This window comes from Pan troglodytes, chromosome 1 (genome assembly GCF_028858775.2).
Source record: "Pan troglodytes isolate AG18354 chromosome 1, NHGRI_mPanTro3-v2.0_pri, whole genome shotgun sequence".
In the NCBI taxonomy this organism is placed as follows: Eukaryota; Metazoa; Chordata; class Mammalia; order Primates; family Hominidae; genus Pan; species Pan troglodytes.
Window position 1 is genome coordinate 202,697,467 of NC_072398.2, and position 13,370 is coordinate 202,710,836.

The following is a 13,370-nucleotide window of genomic DNA, read 5'->3' on the forward strand; positions in this document are numbered from 1 at the left end:
TCTCATTGTCTCTTTGCTGGAAATTAGACTTTTACCTGCCTTTATCTCCTCTATGAGACCCCAAGCTTGTTGAAGTCAGGGACTCCATCTTACTCATCTTTCCATCTCCCTAAAAGCCTGTCACAGTGATCCTCTGCTACTTAATTAGTCCTATGACATTGGACAAAGTCCTTCACCTCTTTGAGCCTTGGTTTATTCTTTTGTAAAATAGGAACGGTAATAGCTCTTACCATAAATATCTTTTTGTGAGGACTGAGACATACGTACACACATAATTTATTGCATGTATACCATGTGTTTCAGAGAGACGATGTTTCTTGCAAAGGACACACACCTAGTGCTGGCAGGGCTGGGATTCAAATGTCCTCTACATAGAGACTGTCCTCCTAACCTCTATTCCAAAGGGCCTCCCACGTAGGAGAGGAAGAGGCTGGCACAGTAGGCGCACAACGAATGTTGCTAAATGCTTGACTCTGTTGAATCAATTCTGCTTTGACTGCACTTTCCTCTGGACTATGCTTTGCCCTTCTCCAGTTCATCCTGGCTGTGTCATCAGACCACGTGACACACACTCCCCTCGGGGGCCCTACTTAATTCCTGCTGACCTGGAATGTCTTCCAAACACTCCGGTAAACTGGGAGGAGTCTGTGGGCTGTAAATCCTGGATCTTGGGTAGCCCAAAGGTCTCTGTTTGCGCTGACCCAGACAACAGCTGGAACTCCAGCCAGGGGAGATGCTGCCTGGCGGGGGAGGAGGCATGGAACGTGCGAGCCTTCCCATCCTCCCCCACACAGAGGAGTCCAAGGTCCAAGGCTACAGGTCTGCTGTCTTGAACATATTGCTCACTTTTTGGTTTCCGTGGTATTTATGTGATAAAACCAGTTGTTCTTTGTTGTGAGCCTCCTCACGTCATAACAGCCTTGTGGTAGATATTTGGGAAAAGGACCATGATGATTTGGATCCATCAAACTCAGATTGCTCCTCCTGAAAACACGTGTTTTCCCCAAAGTCTATTTGTTTTCCATTTACTAAGCAGTTGATATGTGCCAGGTGTTGTATTGAACACATTACATGCATTATATAATTCAGAATTTCTCAAGCTCAGGGCCATTGACTTTTTGGACTGGATAACTCTGTGTTCAAAGGGACCACCCTATGCATTGGAGGATGTTTAGCAGCATCCCTGGCCTCTACTCACTGAGATGCCAGAGGCATCCTGTAACAGCCAAAAATGTCTCCAAACTTTGCCAAATATCCTGTGAGGACAAAATCATCCCTAAGTAAGAACCACTGATTCAACTGAATAGACATAAGGATCTTATGAACTACTATCCCTTTTCCCAGAAGAGTAAACTGAGACTAACAGAGGTGAAGTGACTCACCTAAAGTCATACAACAAATGGTAGAGCTGGAATTTGAACTCTGGCTCCAGTGCATAGGGTTTTCATCACTAGACCAATGTCAACAAGACTGTCAAAAGACTGACAATACCAAGTGTTGCCAAAGATGCAGAGCAACTGGAACTGGAGCTGGGTGCAGCGGCTCATCTCTGTAGCCCCAGCATTTTGGGAGGTCAAGGCAGGAGGATCACTGGAGCCCAAGAGGTCTAGACCAGTCTGGGCAACATAGGGAGACCCTCATCTCTACAAAAAATAAAAAATAAAAATAGCTGGGTATGTCCATATAAATAGCAGGTTTACTCATAATAGCCAAAATTGGAAACAACTCAAATGTCTATCAACTCATGAATGAATAAATGAATTGTAATATATCCATACAATAGTACTGTGCTCAGCAACAAAAAGGAATGAACTATGGATACACACAACAACATGAATTAGCTTCAAAAGCTTTATGGTAAGGAAGAAGACAAACACAAAAGATTACACAATGAGGCCAGGTGTGGTGGCTCAGGCCTGTAATCCCAGCACTTTGGGAGGCCAAGGTGGGCGGATCACTTGAGCTAGGGAGGTTGAGGCTGCAGTGAGCCATGATCGTGCCACTGCACTCCAGCTTGGGCGGTGGAGTGAGACCCTGTCTCAAAAATAAGAATAATAACAAATATTTGTTAATAGAAAATATTGCCATTTATATGTCATCATTTCTCAAGAAGTGATCACGTTATCTATGTACTTATTGTAAGTTTTTTAGGCATAATTTTTTTTTTTTTTGAGACAGAGTTTTGCTCTTGTTGCCCAGGCTGGAGGGCAATGGCACAATCTCAGCTCACCGCAACTTCTGCCTTCTGGGTTTAAGTTATTCTCCTGCCTCAGCCTCCTGAGTGGCTGGGATTACAGGCATGTGCCGCCACGCCCGGCTAATTTTGTATTTTTAGTAGAGATAGAGTTTCTCCATGTTGGTCAGGCTGGTCTCGAACTCCCAACCTCAGGTGATCCACCCACCTTGGCCTCCCAAAGTGTGGTATAATTTTTTTTTTTTTTTTGAGATGGAGTTTTGCTGTTGTTGCCCAGGCTGGAGTGCAATGACACGATCTTGGCTCACCACAACCTCCGCCTCCTGGGTTCAAGCGATTTCTCCTGGCTCAGCCTCCCAAGTAGCTGGGATTATAGGCATGTGCCACCATACCCGGCTAATTTTATATTTTTAGTAGAGACAGGGTTTCTCCATGTTGGTCAGGCTAGTCTCAAATTCCGACTGTGATCCACCCGCCTTGGCCTCCCAAAGTGCGGTATAATTTTTTTGAAATGGAATCCTGCAACATTGCCCAGGCTTTTCTGGAACTCCTGGGCTCAGCTTCAGTTTTCCCACCTCAGCTTCCTGAGTAGTTGGGATTGCAGATGTAAACCACCACACCCGATGTGTAGGTATAATTTTTATTAATGGTCAAACTCTCTTCAGTAAATGTGTAAATTATGATTATTATAGTTCTTTTCTTCAATAGGTTACTGTCAATTTATCTAATGACCTCTGCATTCATTAGCAAACACTCTACAATGACAATATTGTCTTAAGACTAGTGAATTAATACATTTTGTTGCATTATGTTTGTGTTCTAAACTTAAAACCTAATTTTTGAATGCAAAACTTTGTCATCTGCTAAAGAATTAAATGGATTAAGAATAACAACAAAAACAAAAACAAAACTAATTTGTAATAACAGAAAGCTGATAGTGGGTGCCTGGGGCCGGAAAGCAGGATGGGATATTCACTGCAAAGGAGCACAAGGAAATTAGATTTGGATGGTAGTTGCATAGGCATGTGCTTTTGTCAAAACTCATGGAAATGTCTGCATTTAAAATGAGTGCGTTTTGGCCGGGCACGGTGGCTCGCGCCTTTTATCCCAGCACTTTGGGAAGCTGAGGCGGGCGGATTGCCTGAGCTCAGGAGTTTGAAACCAGCCTGGGCAACATGGTATAACCCCGTCTCTACTAACAATACAAAAAAGTAGCCGGACGTGGTGGCGGTCGCCTGTAATTCCAGCTACTAGGGAGGCTGAGGCAGGAGAATCGCTTGAACTCGGGAGGCAGAGGTTGCAGTGAGCCAAGATCATGATGCCACTGCCCTCCAGCCTGGGTGACAGAGTGAGACTATCTCAAAAAAAAAAAAAAAAGTGTGCATTTTATTATATGCAGATTCTACTGTATAAATTTGGTTTGAAAGGAAAAAATAAATTGCAGCAGGGAAATGCAGATTGGAGGAAGATATCAATGTGAAACAGGAAAAGAGGCTTAGAGGGTTCTTCTTTGGTTGGTCAGTGACTTTGGCTCTGAGCTTTGTTTCCCCAAATTCTTACCCAGGAGCACTGGAGGCCCAGCTGAAATGCCACCACTTCTAGGAAACTTCCCTGGCTTCCCCAGCCCACAGTGTCTTCTGGGAAGAATGTTCATTCTGCATATTAATATTTAAAAATTCCTTCATCGGCAGGGTGCAGTGGCTCACGCCTGTAATCTCAGCACTTTGGGAGGCCAAGGCGGGTGGATCACTTGAGATCAGGAGTTCAAGACCGGTCTGGCCAACATGGGGAAACCCCATCTCTACTAAAAATATAAAATTAGTGGAGCATAGTGGCGCACACCTGCAATCCCAGCTACTTGGGAGGCTGAAGCTTGAGAATTGCTTGAACCCTGGAGGCGGAGGCTGCAGTGAGAGATCGTGCCACTGCACTCCAGCCTTGGAGACAGAATGAGACCCTGTCTCAAAAACAAACAAACCTCCTCCATAAGTGAGTGCATTTCAGTTTATTAAATGCTTTCAGCCTATTATTTCAGCTGATTCTTTAAAAAAAATTTATTATTATTTTTTAATTTACCACAACAACATGTCAGTCAACTCAGCCGATTCTTAACCACTGATCAGGTCAAAGATTCTCCCCATTTTAGAGATGGGGAAACTAACATTTTCCTTCAGGGAAAGAAGTGACTTGTTTACATCTTGAAGCCACAAATTAAGACAGTGCCTGGACTAGTACCTGGGCCTGCAGTGCTCCTTCCCTTGGAAGGCAGTGGAAGGGTGGGTGGAAAGAGCACTTTCTGGAGAGTCTAGAACTCCTGCTCATTTGCTTGGGACATGTCTGGGCAATGTTAATATTGCTAGACCTCAGCTTTCATAGCTAAAAATTGGTAAAATCCTCACTTTGCCTATGTCTCAGGATTGTGGTTAGGATTGCCTAGAACATTCTTGGCTCATAAATAAGTGATTAAAAAATATATATATATATATAGGCCGGGCGCAGTGGCTCACGCCTGTAATCCCAGCACTTTGGGAGGCCAAGATGGGCGGATCACAAGGTCAGGAGATTGAGACCATCCTGGCTAACAAGGTGAAACCCTGTCTCTACTAAAAATACAAAAAATTAGCCAGGCGTGGTGGCGGGCGCCTGTAGACCCAGCTACTAGGGAGGCTGAGGCAGGAGAATGGCATGAACCCGGGAGGTGGAGCTTGCAGTGAGCTGAGATAGTGCTACTGCACTCCAGCCTGGGCGACAGAGCAAGACTCCATCTCAATATATATATATATATATTTATATATGTATGTGTATATTTAGATATTGGGACATGGTCTCACTCCATCACTCAGGCTGGAGTGCAGTGGTGCAATCACAGCTCACTGCAGCCTCGACCTCCCAGGCTCAAGCGATCCTCCCACCTCAGCCCCCCAAGTAGCTGGGACTACAGGTGCGTGCCTCCACCTCCAGCTAATTTTTCTATTTTTTGTAGAGTCTGGGTCTCATTCAAGACCAGGGGCTGGTCTTGAACCCCTGGGCTCAAGCAATCCTCCCACCTCAGCCTACCAAAGTGCTGGGATTACCAGTGTGAGCCACTCCACTCTGCCGCCAAAATATTTAATGACTCCTTGAACCTAAAATAAACGTTGGAAAGAAAAAAAACAACAAACATTTATTGAGCACTTATGCTAGCATATGGTAGACATTGGGATACAACGGTGAACATGGAGACAGGCAGGAAACAATAAAGATTATGAAACGTGTTGAAGAGAAAAGAAATGGGAAGGGGCAGGGTGAGGTTGAGAAACAGGGGTCAGGTCCGAACTCTCTGATGAGACGATGCTAAAGGTGAAAACTGCAGGTTTAGAAAGAGCTTGTCTGGAGAAGAGCATTCCAGGTTGTGGGAATTCTATACTATCTTTTATCACACAACTCCCATTTCATAGATGAGGAACCTGTAGCTTTGAATCTAAGAAAATGGCACTGACTCTGTCTTCTGCTGAAAAGAAGAACTTAACTAAACAGGCACTTTATAATCATTTTCTCTTTCTCTTTTTAAAGCCTGGCCTATGGAATCCAACATTTTCTCATTTGATTCTGACAATTTTTTTTTTTTAAGGCAGAGTCTCACTCTGTCTCCCAGGGCGGAGTGCAATGGTGCCATCTCAGCTCACTGCAACCTCCACCTCCCAAGTTCAAGCTATTCTCCCACCTCAGACTCCCAAGTAGCTGGGACTACAGGCGCCTGCCACCAAGTCCAGCTAATTTTTGTATTTTTAATAGAGATGGGGGTTTCACCATGTTGGCCAGGCTGGTCTCAAACTCCTGACCTCAAGTGATCCACCTGCCTTAGCCTGCCAAAGTGCTGGGATTACAGGCATGAGCCACCGCGCCCAGCAATAATTTTTTTTATGTAGATGGTAATGTTCCCATTTTATAGAAGAAGAAATTAAAGGAAGTTACCAAGAGCCATACGGGTACTTGATTTTGTTTATTTAAATTCTGCCTCATTCCAGATGGCTTTGCACTCAGATTGGAGCCTCATTTGTCTGGTTCCAAAGTCCAAGCTCTTTCCCCGACACTAGACTGGTGCTGAGTATCTGAGAGCTGGCCATTTAACAGACAACCAGGCAGGGAGAGACAGCCAGAGCAGAGGCCATGTCCACAGCGTCAGGAGGCTATTGTTTCTTAAGCACTGCCACCCGGGCCCAGAACTAGCCCAGGTATCCTGGTGGATACAAGCATGTATTCCACACCTATTTCTTCAACCCCTGCTACATGTCAGGCCCTGTGCTAGGCTCTGGAGATAAATGCAGTAGAGAACATACCAGACAAAAATCCCTGCCTTCCTGGGACCCCCAGTTGAATGGGGAGATGACAAAGCCACACAAATGATTATAATTTTAGGAAAAAAAATGCCTCAGAAAACAGAAGCACTTTGTAAGGGTTAAAGAAGGAAGACGGATCCTCTGGGTGGTGTTTGGGATCCACTTTAAAATGGAAATAATAGGCTGAGCACGGTGGCTCACACCTGTAATCCCAGCACTTTGGGAGGCTGAGGTGGGTGGATCGCTTGAGCTCAGGAGTTCGAGACCAGCCTGGGCAACATGGTGAAACCTGGTCTCTACTAAAAATACAAAAATTAGCCGGGGGTGGTGGCGCGTGCCTGTAATCCCAGCTACTCGGGAGGCTGAGGAAGGAGAATGGCTTGAGCCTGGAAGGCAGAGGTTGCAGTGAGCCAAGATTGCGCCACTGCACTCCAGCCTGGGTGAAAGGGCAAGACTCCATCTCAAAAAAAAAAAAAAAAAAGGCCAAGTGCGATGGCTCATACCTGTAATCCCAGCACTTTGGGAGGCCGGGGTGGGTGGATCTCACAAGGTTGGGAGTTCAAGACCAGCCTGGCCAACATAGTGAAATTCCATTTCTACTAAAAATATAAAAATTAGCCGGGCCTGGTGGCAGGTGCCTGTAGCCCTAGCTACTCGAGAGGCTGAGACAGGAGAATCACTTGAACGCGGGAGGCAGAGGTTGCAGTGAGCCGAGATCGCACCACTGCACTCCAGCCTGGGCGACAGAGCGAGCGAAACTCCATCTTAAAAAGAAAAAAAAAAAGGCCAGGCCTGTAATCCCAGCAATTTGGGAGGCTGAGGCAGGCGGATTACCTTAGGTCGGGAGTTCGAGACCAGCCTGACCAACATGGAGAAACCCATCTCTACTAAAAATACAAAATTAGCTGGGTGTGGTGGCACATGCCTGTAATCCCAGCTACTTGTGAGGTTGAGGCAGAAGAATCGCTTGAACCCAGGAGGCAGAGGTGGCGGTGAGCCGAGATTGTGCCATTACACTCCAGTGTGGGCAACAAGAGCGAAACTCCGTCTCAAAAAAAAAAAAAAAAAGAAAAAGAAAAAAAATGCTGGGCATGATGGCTCATGCCTGTAATCCCAGCACTTTGGGAGGCTGAGTTGGGCAGATCACCTGAGGTCAGAAGTTTCAAGACCTGCCTGGCCAACATGGCGAAACCCCATCTCTACTGAGATACAAAAAATAGCTGGGCGTGGTGGTGGGCATCTGTAATCCTGGTTACTCGGGAAGCTGAGGCAGGAGAATTGCTTGAACCTGGGAGGTGGAGGTTGCCGAGATCACTCCACTGCACTCCAGCCTGGGCAGCAAAGCGAGACTCCATCTGGAAAAAAAAAAAAAGGAGCTAATAGTGGGCTCTACTATCTAGTGCGGCAGTGAAAATTAAATAAGATCCTGCCGGGCTGGGTGTGGTGCCTCACGCCTGTAATCCCAGCACTTTGGGAGGAGAAAGCAGGAGGATTGCTTGAGCACAGGAGTTCAAGATCAGCCTGGGCAACATAGCAAGACCGACGTCTCTGCAAAAAATAAAATAAAAAGTTAGCCAGGCACGGTGATTTGCACCTGTAATCCCAGCTACTCGGAGGCTAAGGCAGGAGGATGGCTTGAGCCCAGGAGGTCGAGGCTACAGTGAGCTGTGATGGTGCCACTGAGAGAGACCCTGTCTCAAAAAAAAACTAAAACAAAAACGAAAAACATGCCTGTGATGTACTTCATGGGATACTTGGCACAAAGAAGTTCCTAAATAAGCCTTACTACTTTCTCCACTCTTCTAAAAAATACAAACTATTTTGTAATAAACAGCAAAATTTCCTTTGAAGACTACCCATTGCCCATAGGGTAAAGTCCAAAATTCCTGATGTACCCTGTGAGGTCCTGCTAGATCTGCCCTGGGGCTTTCTTCTCAGCCTCAGCCTTTCTTATGTTCTCCCAGCTCCTTCTGTCCCTACAAGGCTGCCTTCTCCTTCCTGCTTCAAATCCTTTCCCCGTGCTGTTTCCTCTGCCAGAAGTTATCTTTGCTCCATGCTCTTTTCTCCCCTCCCATCCTTGGCCGATCCTTTCTTATCCTTCAAGTCCAGAGTAGGCTGTACTTTCTCATAGCTCCCTGTGCTCTTTCTTTCCCCAGGGCTTATCACAAGAATTTGTGTGACGAGCTGGACGTGGTGGCTCACGCCTGTAATCCCAGCACTCTGGGAGGCCAAGGCAGGCAGATCACTTGAGGTCACGATCAACCTGGCCAATATGGTGAAACCCTGCCTCTACTAAAAATACAAAAAGCTAGCCGGGCGTGGTGGCACACGCCTGTAATCCCAGCTATTCAGGAGGCTGAGGTGGGAGGATCACTTGAACCTAGGAGGCAGAAGTTGCAGTGAGAAGAGATTGTGCCACTGCCCTCAAGCCTAGGTGACAGAGTGAGACTTCATCTCAAAAAAAGAAAAAAAAGAATTTGTGTGATGTTCATTTTTCCCACTGGGGTTTATAGGCCCATGAGGACCACAGCTGTCTGTCTTATTCACTGCTGTACTGCCAGCATGAGCAGGGGCTGGGACACAATAAAGTACTTGATAATGTTGGCATGAACAAAGAAAAGAGCTTCCTGCTGGGCGCAGTGGCTCATGCCTGTAATTCCAGCACTTTGGGAGGCCGAGGTGGGTGGACCATGAGGTCAGGCATTCGAGACCAGCCTGGCCAACATGGTGAAACCCTGTCTCTACTAAAAATACAAAAATTAGCCGGGCGTGGTGGCACACGCCTGTAATCCTAGCTACTCGGGAGGCTGAGGCAGGAGAATTGCTTGAACCTGGGAGGCGGAGGTTGCAGTGAGCCGAGATCATGCCACTGCACTCCAGTCTGGGTGACAGAGCAAGACTCTGTCTCAAAAAAAAGAAAAAAAAAAAAAAGAGAAAGAAAAAGAAAAGAGGTTCCTTCTTGAAATGTGAGTTTGGAAACTCAGAAATGGGACAGAACTCAAGGCTCCCCACCACCACTCCAAATATAATCCAACTGTGAGGTCAGAGGTGATTCAAACATGGGCGGAAGGAATTTCTGCTGCCATCACCAGCTGAGACATGGTTTTTCTCAGGACCAGGCGCATTGCACAGAGGTAGACTTGAGAGAAGACGTTGAACTCAGGCAATACTTAACCTCCCCAGAGAGGGGAATTGACTTGTCCAAGGTCTCCAGCCATTGGAGAACCTATTCTGGCCATTACAGCTGTTGCCTCTAGCCTCAGGCAGGGCAAGTCAAAGCAGGAAGTTGTAGGACTGTGGCACAGGGTGGTGACAGACTATGAAGAGGATCTGAAGGTTCAGGCTTGTGAGACCTCAGGTAGGTCATTTCCCCACTCTGGTCCTTATTTTAACCATCTGTAATAAGAGAGTGTTTTAAGTACTCTTTTAAGGAGACTGAGATGGAGATTTGCCTACAGAGGGTTTACTGGGGAATCATATTACAGGACAGTGAGAAGCATAACTGGGCAGAAGTTGGGCTGCAATGCTGCTGCAATGGAGGACTCATCTGATCCTAAGGGGTACAATAAAGCTGGGATAATCCTTCAGAGTTGTTTCAAATGGAGGCTGAGGGTCCGGGCCTCTGTACTGTTCTCTCCCATCAACCAGTCATTGGAGGCAGACTGCTGGAAGGAGGCGTAACCATGAGCTAAGTGGCTCCCTTCAACTCAGGATAGTGCCCAGAGAGAGACTCAGCTGAAATTCTTCAGCAACTTGATGGAGTGGGAGATGTGGGAAAATGAGTGCCATAGTCTGGGTAGCACATGACAGCATCCACTACAGAGGAATATGAATGAGCAGTTTTTGAACTCTGTTCCATGGAGCCCTGAGATTTCAAGAAGGTGCTTCAGTGCATGGGAAATTGCTGTTCTTGGGTGTGTTGGAGCTTCTGCAAAAGTCCAACATATTTCCTTGGAAGAAAAGGCTCTCCTGCTAGGTGGTGAATGCCCTCACAGCACCTCATATTTTCCCTTTGAGGTGCCAATCAAAATTGTAATTTAAATAATTTGTCCAGGCATGCTGGTTCACGCCTGTAATCCCAGCACTTTGGGAGGCTGAAGCAGGTGGATACCTGAGGTCGGGAGTTCGAGACCAGCCTGGCCAACATAGTAAAACCCCGTCTCTACTAAAAATACAAAAATTAGCCAGGCATGGTAGCGCATGTCTGTAATCCCAGCTACTCAGGAGGCTGAAGCAGGAGAATCTCTTGAACCCGAGAGACGGAGGCTGCAGTGAGCCAAGATCACACCACTGCACTCCAGCCTGGGTGACAGAGTGAGACTCCATCTCAAAAAAATTAAAAAGATAAAATAAAAAATAATTAGTTGTGTAACGGTCTTAGGTCTGTCTCTTCCACTTGACAGTAAATCCCAAGAAAGCAGGAACCATGTCTATCTCCTTCACTGCTAAGTCTCCAGGACATGTGACACATTAGAACCATAACATCTGTTCAAAGAACTCATACCAAGGAAGCTATTAAAGATGCAGATTGCTGAGCTCTGCCTCCAACCACTGGTTCTCTAAGGAGATTCTAAGGCACAGAACAGTGTGAACTACTTCTCTAATCCACCTGCTCTAGGGCTCTGGTGAATGTTTGCAACCTGCTGGAGGAGACTCACTTGGCTTTTTTTTTTTTTTTTGGTCGGGGAGAGAAGGAGTTTCACTCTTGTTACCCAGGCTGGAGTGCAATGGCGCGATCCTGGCTCACTGCAACCTCTGCCTCGCAGGTTCAAGCGATTCTCCTCTTTCAGCCTCCTGAGTAGCTGGGATTACAGGCATGCGCCACCACATCTGGCTAATTTTTGAATTTTTGGTAGAGACAGGGTTTCACCATGTTGGTCAGGCTGGTCTCAAATTCCTGACCTCAGGTGATCCGCCTGCCTTGGCTTCCCAAAGTGTTGGGATTACAGGCGTGAGCCACCATGCCCAGCCCCGGCTCCTTTTTCTACTCACTCTCACCAGTTCTCAAATCAAGCATGGTTCCAAAAGACAAAAGAATTAGCTGGGCGCAGTGTTGGGCGCCTGTAATCCCAGCTACTCAGGAGGTAAGGCAGGAGAATCACTTGAACCTGGGAGGCGGAGGTTGCAGTGAGCCAAGATCGCACCATTGCACTCCAGCCTGCACGACAGAGTGTGACTCTGTCTCAAAACAAAAACAAAAACAAACAAGCAAACAAAAAAAAAAGAAAAAGAATTGAGCTACCGACAACCTTCTGCAAATTCCAACCTGGGTAGATGTGCACAGGTCTTGAGTTGCAGGCTACAGAAGTCTAAAATAGATTCATTAGATCCAGTCTGAAGCTGAGTTTTCAACTCCATTTGCAAATTTAACATGATTTTAAAAATATTTATTTATTTATTAGACAGAGTTTCATTCTGTCACCCAGGCTGGAGTGCAATGGCGCGATCTCTGCTCACTACAACCTCTGCCTCCCGGGCTCAAGCAATTCTCCCGCCTCAGCCTCCCGAGTAGCTGGGATTATGGGCACCCACCATGACACCTGGCTAATTTTTGTATTTTGAGTAGAGACGGGGTTTCACCATGTTGGTCAGGCTGGTTTTGAATTCCTGACCTCAAATGATCCGCCTGCCTCGGCCTCCCAAAGTGCTGGGATTATGGGTGTCAGCCATCAGGCCCAGCCTAATAAACATGATTTTTTTTTCTTTTTTTTGAGAGGAGTCTCCCTTTGTCGCCCAGGCTGGAGTGCAGTGGCGCAATCTTGGCTCACTGCAAGCTCCGCCTCCTGGGTTCACGCCATTCTCCTGCCTACAGGCTGGGACTGTAGTCCAGCCTACGTGGCATGCATTGAGTGTGACTGTTGCCAAATGTTTTCAAATTTAATCTCCCAATCTTCACAACAACCGTGTGAGGAAAGGGTCTGTTCCCATTCTATAGATGTGGAAATGGAACCTCAAATGAGAATCTGGGGAACACCAATTTAACAGACAGACCCAAATTCAAATTCCAGCTTTGACATTTAATGTCAGTCTGATCATGAGCAAGTTGCTTCAATACTCCCTCCTCAATTTCCTTATCTGTGGGATGGAATTAATACCTAAGGTTACAGGAGGGTTGTGAGGATTAAATAATACTGGGTAGCTGGGACTACAGGTGCCCGCCACCACCACGCCCGGCTAATTTTTTTTTTTTTTTTTTTGTATTTTCAGTACAGTTGGGGTTTCACCGTGTTAGCCAGGATGGTCTGGATCTCCTGACCTCGTGATCCACCCGCCTCGGCCTCCCAAAGTGCTGGGATTACAGGCGTAAGCCACCGTGCCCAGCCATTATTATTTTTTTTAAATGCATATTGAGGATTTAGGCACTTTGGAGACAAAAATAATGCAATACAGGGTTGGGCATGGTGGCTCATACCTGTAATCCCAGCACTTTGGGAGGCTGAGGCGGGCAGATCGCTTGAGCCCAGGAGTTCAAGACCACCCTCGGTAACATGGCAAAGGAGTTCAAGACCACCCTTGGCAACATGGGGAGGCTGAGGCAGGAGAATCACTTGAACCTGGGGAGGCTGCTGTGAACCGAGATCACACCAATGCACTCCAGCTCCATCTCAAAAAAAAAAAAGCAATACAAAGAACTCTGGAATCGGAATGAGAAGGATTCAAATTCTACCTCAGTCGCATGAGCTTGGGCAAATTTCTGAATCCTGAACAGCTCACGAATGCTAGGTGCCAGGTACCTGAACTGTGCTAGGTCATTATTTAATCCTCACAACCCTCTTGTAACCTTAGGTATTAATTCCATCCCATAGATAAGGAAATTGAGGAGGGAGTATTGAAGCAACTTGCTCATGATCAGACAG